Source organism: Pempheris klunzingeri, chromosome 13 (assembly GCF_042242105.1).
Source record: "Pempheris klunzingeri isolate RE-2024b chromosome 13, fPemKlu1.hap1, whole genome shotgun sequence".
Lineage (NCBI taxonomy): Eukaryota > Metazoa > Chordata > Actinopteri > Acropomatiformes > Pempheridae > Pempheris > Pempheris klunzingeri.
The window spans coordinates 20,231,411-20,247,820 of record NC_092024.1 but is presented as its reverse complement, the minus strand read 5'-3'; the positions used below and the strand labels follow the sequence as shown (position 1 = coordinate 20,247,820).

General features: G+C 41.2%; 1 protein-coding gene across 1 annotated transcript in view; it reads right to left on the bottom strand.

Annotated features, from left to right (window-relative positions):
- The window catches only part of slc8a3 (solute carrier family 8 member 3), a 92,423-nt gene that overhangs the window by 73,648 nt on the left and 2,365 nt on the right, over nucleotides 1-16,410 (bottom strand). The window lies entirely within an intron of this gene.

Here is a 16,410-nt window from a genome sequence, read left to right as displayed (position 1 = left end):
TCGCGGTACAGCGAGGTGCCGTTGATAAAAGTATCGACCTAATCACGGCTGTTTAATGTTTGTGTAAACATGTGATCATCAGTGGGCTGCTGCTTAATGCACCACCAAATCCCACATCCTCAACCAAGTGCTTGGTAAGAAATAGCAGCCTGGTATCGCATGAATACATAAAAATGCTCTGATGGAAGCGCATGTTTGTGGCCAACTGCTCACATGGGGAACCACAGATGAATCAGTGACAAAACTACTATTGTGTTCAACTCCATTTCCTCATTTTTTTTGCTTCCCCCTAACTACGGTTTCTAACTGAAAACACACACACACACGCAGGAGTTGCACACCAGAGTCCATCAAGATTTAAAGTACCGTACTGTGTTCGAGGCTGGCTCTTCACTAGCTAGTCCCATTGATGCAACACATCTGTGGACTGCAAGTCAAGTTTATTTAGAGAAATTAATGTGTGCCCAAGGTCACATGGACTTTTACACCTGACGTAGTTTTTTTTATTGTGTACTGAGTTAGAGCAGAACTTGCAAATGCATTGTGCAGCAGCAACTCTACAACACAGTGGAATAATTGGAAGAGCATCAACAGATGAAATAGATGCCTTTGACATATGTTGCAGCCAAGGCTTCACTCCATTTAATCTGTTAGTATTTCCTTAAAATATGAGCATGCAAATAAACATGTAAACCAAAGGCTCGGTTAAGACACTGTCTTATAAAGTGTTAGAATTTGTTTTAATGCTATTAGTTGTTATAATAGACTGGGTGCTGATTTTCTTAAATAAAAGGCAAACTAAAGGACAAACTTTTCTTTCTGTCCGACAAAAGTTGAAAATGTTGCAGATTAAATAACAAGGGGAGCATCAGTCTGGTGTTCAGGTTATTGTTTTCTGTCTTTTTTCAGTTTGTTCCAACCAGACAATCTCCCACACATTATCTTGCTGATCGCGCAGACAGATCTGGCCTGACTTCCTTCTCTTATCTCTACGACCAGAGATTTTCACGGTGTTGGCTGCTATAATCAATGCTTGTCGTGAGGAAATTCAATCCCATCTACAGTAACCAGGCCCCTGTCTTCCCTTCACCCTCCTCCTCCTCCTCTTCTTCTTCATCTCCTGCTGCTCTTCCCCACACCTGGTCAAGCCTCATCAAATCTGCCAACGTGCTGCACAGAAATCTGGGGGGCTCAGCTCTCATTTTCTCTCTCATTCCTTATACACTCGGTCTTACTTCCACTCGTTTCCACCGCTCTCCTCATCTGTCTCCTGTACTCTGTCTCTCACTTGCTCTTTTCCTCTCATTTTCTCCTGTCTGTCTCAGATGTTGTTTTTCTCTCCTCCTCAAACAAACACACTCCACCTTTTCCTCTCTTTTCTCTCCGCCTGTTTTCCGCCGACTCTCATTTTGTGTCTCCATCATTATACCTCTGCACCTTGTTCCTCTGATTTTCGCACATCCTCTCTGCCCCGCCATCTCCATCTACTCTCCCCCTTCATCCGTCTCCCCTCCCTTCTCTACTGGTCTCCGTCTCCTCTTTGCTCCCTGCATGTTTCATTTCACTACCTCCTCCACCCTGCTGTCCTGTTGCTGCCTCAGTTGGTGGCATGCTGAAGAGCTGCTATGCTGAGTTGGATGAAATCTAACATGACAGGTTCCACGGCTGTGGCAGGAAGGCAAATGTATTTTTTGGAGTTTACATCTACAAATGGCATCCCCTCATTTCATTTGGCACTGGTCTGAAGGTTAGACAGGTTTTATTCTCTATAAATACCACAGTTCAAAAATAACCTGCACATATAATACATAGGTTGGGAACAGCCTGAAATACTTAGTCGGCACATCACATGCTTGCATTTCCTGTTCAGTTTTACATTTTATGAGCAGAATCGAGAAACTAATCACAACGTGAGACAATCTAACAATTTTACACATTCAAATTGAGAATTTCACCAAAGTCAAAAGTTGAGATGGCAGTTACTGCTACTCTGCTAAGCAAGGCTAGTTTTTTTTTTACCTTTTGAGTGAGACTAGCTTAGCTGTTTATTCCCCATGACTGGATTATCCTGTGCTATTTATGTGGGATAATACACCAAATTACCATGATGTTAGGTCATCAAAATGCGCATATGTTTAATGCTGTTTAATTATTTTTAATTATTAGTTATATCAGCTCCCAAAAGTGAAGCCAAAACATCTCGATCTCCACCTGACGTAAAGGTCATAAAGCCTCCATGTTAGAGGATGGGACATGGGCCAAACCAAAAAGTCAAAATACATTCACAAAGATGGTTTCTGTCATTTTTGGTAGTTCTCATCATGCTGGTTTATGTTACAGTGAAGATGAAACGTCATGGGGCAACTTTAATCCAGCTCTAATGATGCTCTAGTGACGTTATCAGAAACAATTACGAGGTGGGAAACTAAATTTAGCTTTAGCTGCAGCCAACTCTAGCTAGCTTTAAGCTCTGTGTGGCTGGCAGTTTGGTGTGGTTTCTATCTCTGCTTTGTTCTTTTAAGTTAAACATTAAAACATTCACGTGGAAAAAACATATGTCAACAAATTCTGCTCTTAATTAAATTTTGACAAAATGTGTAGTTACATATGTGCATTTTTGTGTGTAGAGCAGAAACTCAAAGGGAAAGATGTAAGAGGTAATAAAAATGATCCTTACTTTGATTCGTACAGCTGAAACAGCTAAATACTTGCATAACATACACATGACCTAATCATCAGGACCTCACACTCAGCAGGACAGCGTCATTCATACTATACACAGCAGATTATACATGTTGAAATGATGTATTCTGTTAAGTGCACTCAGTTTGACCACATGTTTGACACCTCGGCCCAGACATTGTGACACTCAAAACGACTTTGAATGAATCTCAATCCAAAGCGCAATTACAGGTTGAGACAGAAGTAGGCCAACATCTATAACGAGGGGGAGCACATACGGAGGTACTGCTGAGGGCTTAAATAATAAATATGAACAGTGAGGGGGGGGGGGGTGGAGAAATGAAATGGAATTAGAGTGTTTCAAATGAAAAGAAACTGAGACTGAGATAAAGGGTAGGAGGATGGAGAGAAAATAGAGAGAGGGATAAAAATCCAAGAAAGATTGCTTGACAATAGGCTGGGCGAGATAAAACCAAGAGAAAAATGCGAGGGGGGGTGGGGGGAGCGAAAAAGAGCCAGGAACAAGGGCCCCCGACACGATAAGAGACAGAAGAACATGAAAAGAAGAAAAGGAGAGGGCAATGAAAGGGGCGATAGTGGAGGAGATTAGGTTGAGTGTTGTAAAGAGAAAGAAGTCCCGGAGGCCTTGGCAGAGCTGTGATCCAGGCAGCGTAACCTCTTCATCTTTCGCCAGCTCCCTCAACATGGCAGCTTTACCCATCTCCGGGCCCCAGAGGGGCAGCATGGGCACATTTGTTTGCCAAACTGACCCTCAATGGCACTCCTACCTACCATGCACGTCCATTTCCAGACCTCCGGCACATCTGGCATTCCTACACACATGTGGCCCATGGCTGGTCGACACTTTCAACGGGTCCAAATCAAAACCACTGCAATTGGGGGTATTGGAGATTTGTCACCTGCTGTGAGAGTGTTTGGGCCATAAAACCAAAACAATGAGCTGAAGGATGCTAAAAGCGCCCCATAGAACTACAGAGTTAATTTTATATTCAAGTTATGAAACTATTGATTAGTGTAGCTTTAATGTTTAATTTACTTTAAAGTTCTGCAAAAACTTTTTTTTTTTTTTTTGTCAATTCTGTTTATTGAATTTTACATATAAAAGCAAAGTTCTGCAAAAATACTTTTAACTCCAATGCAAATCAACACATTTCAAACATTCTGTAAAATATTAAGTAGCATATATAGTATTAAGTAACAATACTCTATTGTTTTTTTTGCCATAGTCCTTTTTGTTTAAGTATACAGGGTTAAACATTTCTGGAAACCTCTTGAAAGAAGTTGATCGTTATTGGAAACAGGTTGATGAACTACTTAAGAACAGAGGCCACACGCTTTTCAAACCAGCTTGTTTAACACTTGCTGCAGGGGAAGGACATAATTCTGAGGGTCTTGGATTTTTCTGATGTTATGCTATTTAAAAACAGAAAAACAGAGGTGGCAAACAATGAAAAAAACATCAGAAGTCAACAAGAAGCATAGCAGAGGGGGAACAAACGGGCATTTTATCTCTACTGATATACATTGAAGATTCAAGAGCTGTTGAATGTAGACCTGACGACCCTGCATACAAAAAAATCCTTCAAACCCAAACACATAAAAATGGTCCAACTGCTGGGGCAGGTGAAGGAGATACAACTTCTGATGGCTAAGACTGTTCAAGTTGTGAATTCTGAACAAAGGCTAAAAACACATAAAACAAGAGAGGAACATAAATATAAACTCCACAGGTGAGACAAGAAACCCAGAGGGAATTTCAAACAGCCTCTCATCCCCAAAGAGAAAAGAAGAGACAAAACTGGCATCAAAGCTCAGCAAGGGCAAGAATAGAAATAAAACTAAATATACTGATAAAAGTTGAGGAGGAGGAGAAGACGAGAATAGTCCTGAAGTTGCTTGGATTCTGGAAAACTTCTTCCTCCTATTCTGCAGAGCTCAGGGCTAACCTTTAACCCTCAGCTTGTTTATGCCACCCCGCAGCCTCTGCTTACGTCTTCCTGTCAGGAGGTTATGAACATCATCGTGCACTCAACTTCTCCTGCCATGATTTGTATTGTGCTGTCTGCCTGAATCCTTGGGGCTTGAAGTTATCAGACAGCGTTCCCCCTGTTGTGAGCGTAAATGGGAGGGATTGCTGCGCTATTACCACATTCATTTTTCAACCTCTTAAGCGATGCGGCGCACTCTGCATAAAGGATCCCTCCTTCTGCATCCCTGGTTTTGAGTTTGATGTAAATATGATCACCCAGGAGAGCGTAGAAAGCCCTGAGAGTAACCCTTCCCCTGCTGCAGAGCGTAAGTCGCTTAATAAGCCTGCCACTTGAGTATCAACAGGGAGGATTAGGAGGAACACAAAAGATCCATTTCCTCTCCTGAGTGAGACCTTTTCTCCCACCAGCACAGATGCATCAGGGAGAAATAACACACACACACACACACACACACACATCAGCATCCAATATGTGTCGAGCATGCAGCCTGTCTTCAACTCTGTCCTCGGGGCTCCGGAGAGAGAGTTTGGCTAACTTGTGCCTCAGGGATCGGACTTTCCTCTGGGAAACAAAGTCAAGACAGACGGAGAAAAAGAAGAGGTCGGGCATGGAGAAGGGATGCAAAATAAAGATTTCCCTTGACTGATCACAAGTGTTTCTGCACTGAGATTCATCTGTGCGTGCTGCCTTTGCTCTCTCCAAGACACACCATCACACACGCTCATCAAAGCGTCGTAAACAGCACTAATCAGCAGCTGGCTTCTAGGACGGGAGATGCTGTTCAGCAAGCACAATGAATCCATGATAAGAGTAATTGAACCATATTGCAAATAAAAGTAGCTTTTAAAAAAAACTCTGAATTCCTGCTGGCTTTGTAAAAGTCCTCCTGCAATGCAAGAGGCCCGAGTTAATTTAGCTCTGAAACACAAATCAAGCGATTTTTTTAAAACAGCTGATACATGAATGTTGAGATCCATGCCTGCTTTTACACCACAGAGCTGCTGCCCCAAGAGGAAAGTGATGAGAAAGGAGGGAGGGGGAGGAAGAAGAGGCATGGGAGAGGGGATGAAGGGTGGGGGTGACGTGCAGGAAAAGGATAGGGAAGGGTAGTGAGGAACTACTGATGCATTCTGGCGCATTTTCTGCTGCAGCACCCTGGGAATAATACGGAGCAGCGAGTTCCCCCTAAAGGAGGTCCCCTGAGCTGCCCGCAGAGCATGCTGGTCCGGCCTAACACACGGCGGGAGAGGAGAGGAGAGGAGAGGAGAGGCCCTGGGACTGTGGAGAGTGCACAGAGTAAAACTGGAGTGAGATCACAGCGAGTATTGGTTCAGGGTGTTTCGAGAGAAAGAACAGCCCCACTGCAGAGATGGAGGGCAGCAGAGAGAGGAGGCTTCTACAAGTCTGATAATCAAATAGAGGAGAAAAAAAAAAAAAAGTTAGAGTGGTACAAGAACCCCCCTTGCGATTTGCAGCTGAACGAAAACGCTGCTTCTGTCAGGTCAACAAATCACATAAATCAAAATATCCAGTGTCACTTTACAGGGTGGAATGGGAAGCTTCCTTAAATGCTAGACAACCACATGGATGCACCAACCCATGACAGGACAGCACTTGTCTGAGGTCAAAGGGCAAATAGAAGAGGGTATCAGTTGAGGTTCCTTCAGGGTTCACAGCACTAATGCATGTCACCGACTGACTGACTGGACTAGACCAGATGAGGACAGTGATGAATTGGACAGGAGTGCAAAAAAAGGAACAAACTATTTTCTGTATAGGAGACAGATAAGAGTTATGAGTTGAACAAACTTCTCTTCCAACCCTTCATCTTAGTCCATTTTAGTCTTGTGAAAGGAAATAGGGCTAAAACAAATGATTATTTCCATTACTGATTACTTTGGCTATTTTTTAAATGATAAATTGCGAATAAATTGTTTAAAATGTCAGAAAACAGTGAAACATTTCTCTGAGACCAAATTAACTTGAGGCCGATCATGAGCTGAAACAGCTTAATGAACTTGATGAAAAATAACTCCAATGATAGCAAAACTTTTTTTATATTCAAATGAACCCAAAGATGTTCAGTTTATTATCAGTATCAGTGTGACCAGCACCCCAAATACCCAATTTAGAAAGATACACAATAGAGAAAAGCAGTAAATCCTCAATACTTACACACATATTTGCTTGATGAATGACCCACACAAATAACTACTTAACGAAACTCAAGAGAAAGTGTCTCACAAACAGAAATGAGAAAATCCAACACAGTACCATCTGTACTTTTACTGAATGGCAGGTGATCTCTGGGAAGCGTAGTGCCAAAAAGCCACAGAAGCCTCTACAATGAGTGTAAGGGGACGACACAGATTTTTTTTTTTTTCTTAAATCCTCATTCGAATTCATTCATTCAGCTTTACCGACTCTCAGCTGCCTTCAGGGTTGCTCAGTGAAGCATTTTGTATATTGGTCAGACATCAAGTGCCTTGAGCCGAGTTCACACATTCTAATCACCGTTCTACATTTGAAAATTTGCAAACACACCCAAGACTCTCATATGCTTCTCTACGATTGTCTCAGGCATGAAAAATAAGACAACAGCAGGGGGAAAAAGCTGAGAAGACGACAGCTTCTCTCATCTCCTGCTGCCTTTTGCAAAACCCCCCTTCGCCATGCTTGGTGCAACCTTAGCTCCTCTCGCTGTGAGCTTTATCGATTTCTAGTCTTAATGCTGCTGCGCTGTGCATGGAGGAAGGTGCTGTGGAGCAGGACTGACCTTTATCAAAGTATGCAGATGCTGGGTGTGGGTTTAGGGGCCAGCAGGGCACCTCCACTGGCACCCCAGACTGTCAACCCCGGCACGCAGGGAATGAAATGAGAGCAGTGACCTGTATTGAACGCACTACTCTTCATCTCTCTTTCAAGTGCGAACCTACATCTGAACCTACATAGAAACAGAAGGAGCATGTAAAGACACGGGGCACTGAACTTGGTCCCAATTAATGCTGAGATTACTTATTCAATCAATTAATGAACCGACAGAAAATTAATCAACAACTATCTTGATGGGTGATTTAATGATTCGTGGTGTTAATGGTCGATAATTTATGTAATTTTTAACCAAAAATGCCAAAGATTCACTGGTTTCAGCTTCTCAGTTGGATCTGATGCTCTTTTATCAAATGTCAAAGTAAACTGAAGAAAAAATACATTTACTGAATGAAATAAACAAAAATAGATCAAAGTTTTAGGTTTTGGATTGATCAGATAAAACAAGCAATTAGAAGAAGTGACTTTAGGGTCTCATCTTCTTGGGGAACTGACGACACTAAATCCTGATGATTTAATATCAAAAATTCTGGTGATATAATATTGCCCCCTCTGTAAAGCTCAGGGACTCACACTAGTCAATTTTTTATTTAAAAAAAGGAAAAAAAACACACAACTTAAGCAGCAGAGATTGAGATTTCCTGACTTTTAATGCCTTTGTGGGTGAACACCTCCAGTCTGTTATACAAGCTTTCTGTTAAAGACGTAGAGCCTCCGTACCCGAGCTGAGATAACCTTGATGACATGACTGTGAGACTTTAGAATCTCAGAGGACATTAGTGAACTATTATCACAGGCCGAGCAGGCAGAACTTCATGTGTAAAATTGATGGAATGCCCCTTTAACTGATTATTATGAATGTTTTTATAATAATTTCCTTCTCTTGGTTTACCATTTTGTTTACAGACAAATCACGATGTAAAGCTGTAGATTTCATCGCCACTGAAAAGTTTCCACATATCCTACACGTCACCTCTGGGAGGCCGACATGAAAAGTTTTTCCCAGCAGGCAGTTCCTATTTACAGCATATCTGATATGACTGAAGGCAGCATCAGAGCACTTGAACCGTCTTCTCACAAACTAGCTCACACTAATTAAAGAAACATATCTAATATCCCACAGTATGCTCAAGTTTCAGGCTGCGGATGATCACAACATGGGCTGTAAGCAGGTCCCTTTGCAGTGTGGATGTTACCGTGCTGAAAACGGCATGTTTTGGGAGGATCACAGTTTTGTTTGTGTTTTGCTGAAGAGCTTTGGATTCAGTGCCTGCAAAATGGAGAGCGGCAGAAGCTTTCCAGAAAGATTTGGATGAGAATCAATCAACAGGATAAAAAAAAAACAAACAAAAAGGAAATAAGGAAAACCTTAAACAGAAATATCCTTTGGAGCTCAATACAGTTTAAAAGGGTCAGTTCACCCAATTTATAATTAGGTTTTTCTGACATACCACTCGTGGTATCTAGACATGCACATAGATTTGGTTTAATATGCTCAGGTTTCCAGATGTTTGTCTCTCAGATGTCTGCCCCTAACCAAATAAAATGCACTGAAAAGCACATTAATGAGTCTGGAGCCATGCTGTGAGGCTAAACTTAGCACAGTGGTGCTTTGAACTAAATGCTACTACGATCACTGTGACAGAGCTATAAGGCTGATTCTTAGCACAACTAAACAAAATATGATAAAATTAATGGAGGATTATATTTTCATCTGATGGTGGCGCTATAGGAAAAGTCTGGGGTTCACCAAAGTTATTTCAATGAATCCAGACATAAACACGGACGTAGTATCAATTTTCATAGCAATCCATCCAGTAGATATTGAGATGTTTCATATAAAACCACAAATATGAACTTCATGGTGGACAGTCAGTCCCCCCTGACTCATCCTCTGGGGACATGACATTTTTTCATGTCAATTTGCCCATGAAGCTGGGGTTTTTCAGTCTAGATTAAAGTAGCAGACCACCTGACATGGCAAGCCCTAGAGCCATGCGGCTAGTGTGGCTACAAGCATCAACATGTTTTTCCAGAAACCATGTCCCTGTTACTCTAGATAATCCACAGAATTCACTGCATCCACTTTTTTATTTAACCTTCACTGAATACGCAGTCCCTGTGGAAACCTACATAACCATTAGGGATACATGAGCACTGTTGCCTCACAGCAAGGAGGTTTCCAGGTTTGAATCTGGGGTCTTTCTGTGTTCATGCATGTTCTCCCTGTGCTTGTGTGGGTTTTCTGCGGGTACTCCGGCTTCCTCCCACAGTCCAAAGACATGCAGGTTAATTGGTGACTCTAAATTGCCCGTAGATGTGAGTGTGAATGGTTGTCTGTCTCTATGTGTTGGCCACCAGTCCAGGGTGAACCCCAGCTGGGATTGGCTCCAGCCCCCCCTGCGACCCTGACGGATAAACGGTATAGATGATGGATGGATGGACCCTTTACTTGTAAAACAATTCAAACCCAATTCACACCCTCTCTTCACAGTCAACGTTACATTCCTCCAAAGACATTTTATTTTGAAGGCCTTAAATGCTGACATGTATATGTATTGGGGAAAAGATTCCTAAAATACAACGTTCAAAACCTCTAGAGGATCCAGTCTGTGAGAGTATTACCATTTTGTCAACTGAGCACTTAAAATAACTCACTTTGTGAACAAACTTATTTTAAGTTTGCGCTATCAATCACTATGCAAGAGCGAGGATCATATCCTTTTAAGAATACAACTGAATTATAAAACAGTGCAGTGTTTATTTGTAAAGACGTTGTAGCTTAACGCTTTGACAGTCAAATGGGTCAAACTGATGCACTTACCTCCATCCTAACTCTATTAGGCTGGAGAGACTGTCAAAAGTTTGGGGAGCCTGAATATATGATCCCCAGTCAGATTTACACACAAACACTCAGGGGGAGGCTTGGAGCTGGCGACACGCCCTGCACTGAATTGTGTTATAAATAAGCTTTAACTTAATTGCATTCCCCCAACTGGGAGGAACAAACGCAGGGCCAGCATATTTATTGCCACTCAACCTGTGTGTGAGTTAGTGTGTGTGTGTGTGTGTGTGTGTGTGTGTGTGTGTGTGTGTGTGTGTGTGTGTGTGTGTGTGTGTGTGTGTATTTGTAAGCAGGAGCCAAAGTGCAAAAGCTACAATAAGTTTGCTAAGATAAGAAATGTTCTCATGAATTTTCCGGTGCTGTATGTCACTATATTTGTTAGAATCTGTTCGAGACTGTGTGTTTTTTTTATGTGTGTGTGTTAACAAAGTGACCTCAGATGATGGAGGGGAAGGTGTTCTACAGAGCCATTTTATAGCCTGTGATTGCTACTAAGGATGCATTCACTTCCCTTGTTTTTAGCAGTGCTACATGTGTCGATAGCAACGCTGGCGAACATTTTGGTCCAGGCTGAAATATTTAAACAATATGACGAGTTGCCATGACATTTAGTCCATTGAGGGTGAATCTTAATGGATTTGATAATAGAGATGATATAACTAACCACCAGCAAGTGAAAGTTTTCACTTGTCTATTGAAATTCTCAAAATCTGCAACATGGATCAGCAGCTAATTCACAGTTCATAGTAAAAAAAAAAAAGAAATTATAAACAACTGTGGTGATCCTTTGACTTTGTATCTATCAATAATTTAATTTATGACCAAATACCTGCAAAACTAATGACATTCCCATCAGCCTCAGGTGTACTACTACTTGTTTACCACTAATACGCAAATATTAACATGCACAGCTAAACTAAGATGGTGAACACACACCTGCAAAACATGTTAGCATGCTAATGTTTTAGCATTTAACTCCCTGCACCGCTGTGCCAAAGTACATCCTGATAAAGCCACTGGCACGGTGGAATATAGATGTTTCAGTGCCGCTTAAACATTGATTATGTAACTTTGATATCTACAAAACATTCACCTCTAAACCAAAATCTGCATGGTTTTAACCTTGATGTCTGCAAGTCCATCAGGCTTTTCTTAAATTACATCAACTGCATTTCTCTTGATCCCTTTTCTGTCAAAATCTCACAAAACTGTCCACAAACCGAGCCACATGTGAGTCAGTGTGACTTTTGTTTACAAGCCCTGGTTCACTTTTAAGTGGGCATAAACTGTAATGAAGCAAATACAAAAATACTACAAAACAAACTTCACCACATTACCAAAGAAAACAGAGTGTGTTTGCACCCAGAGGCACTGTAAAAATACAAAGACACATTCCAATTATTGAGAACACAGAAACTATGAGGCTGGCATGAATAAAACAACAGAAGTACAGCACTGAATGTGATTAGCTGAACTTGAGATGATCCTGGTTGTGTGAGAGGGCTGGCTGCAGGGTGGTAAGGTAAACCTCATGGGTCTGTTCCAGGATGTCTGGAAAAGTGCTGGCAGGGGGAAAAGCTGAGTGGTCAGCAGGATGAGGATCAGCGTAGACATGTGTTCTGTCAGTCATGACGCCCAAAGGGGTGACAGCTACGCATTCAAGAGATATTAGGGAAAAAGGTTGAGTGAGGGCGCTGCGTGAGCAGGAGGAGGTGGGGTAGTTAGCAGGGGAAAGGGCAAATCTATGCAACTTATCATGAGCATAAAGCTACTCTTTGCGTGAGGCTATTTATAAAAACATAAGGCAGGTTTACAAGCACAGGACAGTTATGCTCATACAGCCGTGACCACAGAAGCAATTACTTAAGCTGATTCTAGTCTGTCCGCTGCACACCACTCATTTGTTTATGAATCCATCAGCGCCTAGTTAAACATCCATCTCCCCTGGGTTAGGGGTTCTCCACCTAACAGCTGTGTTACCTTCACTGGGTCAAAGGAAACAGAAGCTTGCAACCTTCAGTCATTTAATATTCTCAGCAGCAAACCCACTATATACTAGTTGCTTCTCAACCTTGAGGTCAGGACCCTTCCAAAGAGCCTCAAGATCGATCTGAGGGGTCAAGGGAGGATTTTAAAAAATGTTTTTTAAGTACTCTTGCAGATCCATTAATCATTTTGTCGATAAAGTGTTGAAAAATATTGAAAAACTGTCTGTCAGAGATTCCAAGAGTCTAAGGTGACGTCAAGTTATTTTGTCCAACCAACAGTCTGAAACCCAAAGACTTTCAATTTACAATCGTTGACTAAAAAAAACTACGTAATCACATTAGAGAAGCTGCAGCCAGACAACTTTGCCCTTTTTTTCCTTTAAAAGATGACTGAAATCAATGAATTGCTTGGACAGAGGACTACTACTCTTCTAAACAATTGAAATAGAAATTTCAATTTATTTTTTTGCCTTTTTCATCTGAAATACTATTTTCACCTTTTCACACCTCTAATATAAAAATAAATTATTATAATTATAATATGATATACAGAATTTTGATTAAACAATTTAAGGAAAAAAAAAATCACTCTCATATTGTGCTGAAACAACAATAATAAAGAAACAATTTGAGTCACTTTTCAGCAGAGATGCTAAAACATTCCTTGTTTCCAGCATCTCAAATGTTTTTCTCCAATTTAAATTTACACTTAATAGCTCTGACCACCATAACGTGTATAATTAAGAGGCTCATGGTGGCTAGATGGTTCATAACCATTAGCCTGAAACAGAAGCACTGCCACCAAGAAACTATTAAACTTCATCCTTTGTGCTGAGAACTATTGTCTGGCTAAGAATTGGAGTGATGTATTCCAGAGGTCCAGATTAAGTCTGTAATAAATTTCCACTCTGGTTAATAACAATGGGCCCAAAGTGTGTCAAAAGAGATTGAGAGTCAATGCTTCGTAAAACAGGGGGAGACAGAAAGAAGAGCGCGAGAGCTGAAGCTTTATGTGGTCTAATTGTCCTAAAGGACATCAAAAAAAGCCCTTGGCCTTTAGACAGGGAGCACTCTGCCCTCATTTAGCCGTCACAATTAACACTAAATTAGCTGCAAGGAGGAAAATGTTTTAACCACGTGCCAAGCAGGGAATACTTCTGTTATTTTAGCGTCTATACAAAATGGAAATAAACCTAACATTTCTATTGTCAATTCCCATACACGCCAGAGTTGGAATATGAATGAGAAAGCAATGAAGGCAAATAAATTCAGCATTTTTTCATGTTGTGAGCGTGAAAGCGACCCTGAGGAAAGTTCTCAAGGCAGCAGAAGAAACATCATTGTAATTACGCCTTCAGTGAATATGCTACACATTCATCCCCTTTGTTTTGTATATGGAAATGCTCTCATGAATCTTCTTGTATGCTTCTGGATGAAGCTGTCACTTCTACTGCTCCTTTTTGTCTTTTTTATGGATGCACACAGAATCTAATTCATCACTATCCGAGTGTAATTATGGAAATTTCTGGAGATTTGTCGGGAGTTCTGTAACAGCAGTCTGCCATTTTTACAAAAGATCCAGAAGTCTCTGAAGGGGGAGGGAAAGATTTTCATATTAATACTCGAGCGTGTTCATGCATATGAACAATTTTCATTCTCTTAACTGCTCAACTGAATAATGTCCTGTATGTTTTGAGAAATCATAAAACATTTATCATTACTTTATAGTGAGTAAATTAATCAGCACTGACTGTGTACATTTAGTTTAATATCCATAATATGTCTTGTGTCTCATCTTGTAAATTGTCTCAGTCTGGACTGGAAAACTATAAATTGCCGATATGACTGCATATATGTCAACAAGACCATTTCCTTAGCATTCATTCTATAGACACTTTAGTTGTTTTTTCTTCCTTGCAGTTTCACTAAAAAATTCAGAGATTATATTTTCAACTCTAAAAGCAACATTATGATTTTAGCTCTTGCTAAAAGGATCAAAAGGTCAGACACTGTGACCTTTGGCTTGGCCCTTAACCTTTCAACCCAACAATTCATCGACATGCAGTGTTCTGATTAAGTAATACATCTTCCCATCTTCAATGCACGTTATATATGTTTCGAATAACGATAATGTTCAGCCTGCATCTACCTCATGCTGTTATTCCGTGGTTTTAGATGGTTTAAGTGAGTAGTTTGGCTCTTTAGGAAATACATTTATTCACATTCCTGCTCTGAGTTAGAGGACAAGATCCATACCGCTCTCATATTTATCCATCAAATATAAAGCTACAGCCAGCATCCCGTTAGCTTAGCTGGACATTAACAATAGAAACATGGGAAAACAGTCATCCTGGCGGTGTCCAACGGTAACAAAATACCTACCTACCAGCACCTCCAAAGCTCACTAATTATCATGTTATATCTAGATTGTCCGTACAAAAAGCAAAGTGCAAAAACGATTAGTTGTGCTCAAGCACATAACTCCCTGCAAAATGTTGTTTTTACATGATGAAGTAACATGTCAATTAGTGAGCTTTAGAGGTGAAGGCACTGTAGGTGAATTTCTTACCTTTGGACAGAGCCAGGGAAGCTGTTTCCCTCTGTCTCCTGTCTTTATGATAGGTGTAGCTAACCAGCTACTGGCTCCAGCTATATAATCACCATACAGATAGGAGAGTGGTATGAGTCCTCTCACCTAACTCTTGGAAGAAAAGCGATTACGAATATTTCCCAAAATGTATTAAAGCACGAATTATTTGAACATGCATTCTGATTCTTCTTCCAGAGAAGCAGCTAGAGTGCAGTGTCAATATTTTTCACTTGATGAAAAGTATGATGAGGGAACTGACATGATTGAATAAAAGGAGAGACTAGATCTTTAACGTAGGTCACTAGGTTTCTATGAAATGTTCTGAGGCAATATGTATTTGGCCATAAAGTCCCATTCTTCTCCCAGATCACTACTAGCATTTATCAATTCACAGCGTGTCAAGGCTCACAACGGAGCGGTGCTGCACTGTAAGAACATCTAACTTGGAGCACGATGCGCAACACAATGAACAGATCGATAGACCAGCATTCCCTCACAATGCCAACAACATCAGAGCAGCCTCATGATGATAGTCTTTCTCCACATCTCTCCCCTCTACTCCCCAGCAGCCTTCAAATCTGGCCCATAAAGCATCTCCCACATAAATCAAGCAAAACCCTGAGAGCTCAACAGGCCCCAAGAGCATGCTGATCACCCCGACACTCATTCCACCGCCGCCAGTCTCCTGGGCTGCCTCAGCCCTCGGGAACCCACAACCTGAAGCGCAGATGCTGCCAGTGGGCCGCTGCACACTGAGAGGGTCCTGATTGTGGGGGAAGGGCATGTTACAGACGCATGTCACTTTGATTCAGTGCCTGCAGACTAATGTGTGAGATGCAAGTAGATGCAAGCTGTGAAATAAACAAATCAATATTTCTCATGAGGCGCAGTTCTGTACACATGCCAGTATCCCAGAGCACTGCCTTGCATGCATGGGACAAAAGGCTGTAGCATCATACAATAGATGGCCCGATTTGTACTACAGTACAGAGTGGTGCTATTATTGCAATACTGCCAAATATGCCCACTCAGTTGTAAGTCTATGTGTTTTATAGTGCAGTGCAGAATTGTACACAGATGGTACAGCTGACAAAGCTACATAACATGCGTAATTTACATAACACATCACTATTACTCATAGATTCTTACCAACAAACTGCATGTTTTTTTAGCATGTCTGCCCCCTGAAGAAATAAAGCCTCCAGTCTTGTCACTCATCATGTCATGGTCAGCCCACTCTCCTAAAAGACTGCCATGCACAGATTACTACATGGGCCTGGCCTGGCCTTTGACATTTGTTGTAATTTTCTCTCTCTCTTTGTTATCCTGTTCCTATTTTTCTATACTGCTTTCTTTCAATTGGAACAGACATGACACAGAAACAATAAAAAAAAAAAGGAAAGAATAAAAATCCAGAGTTTGGAAAAACAAAAGCAGCAGGGATTAGAGAAGCAAGGAGGGGTT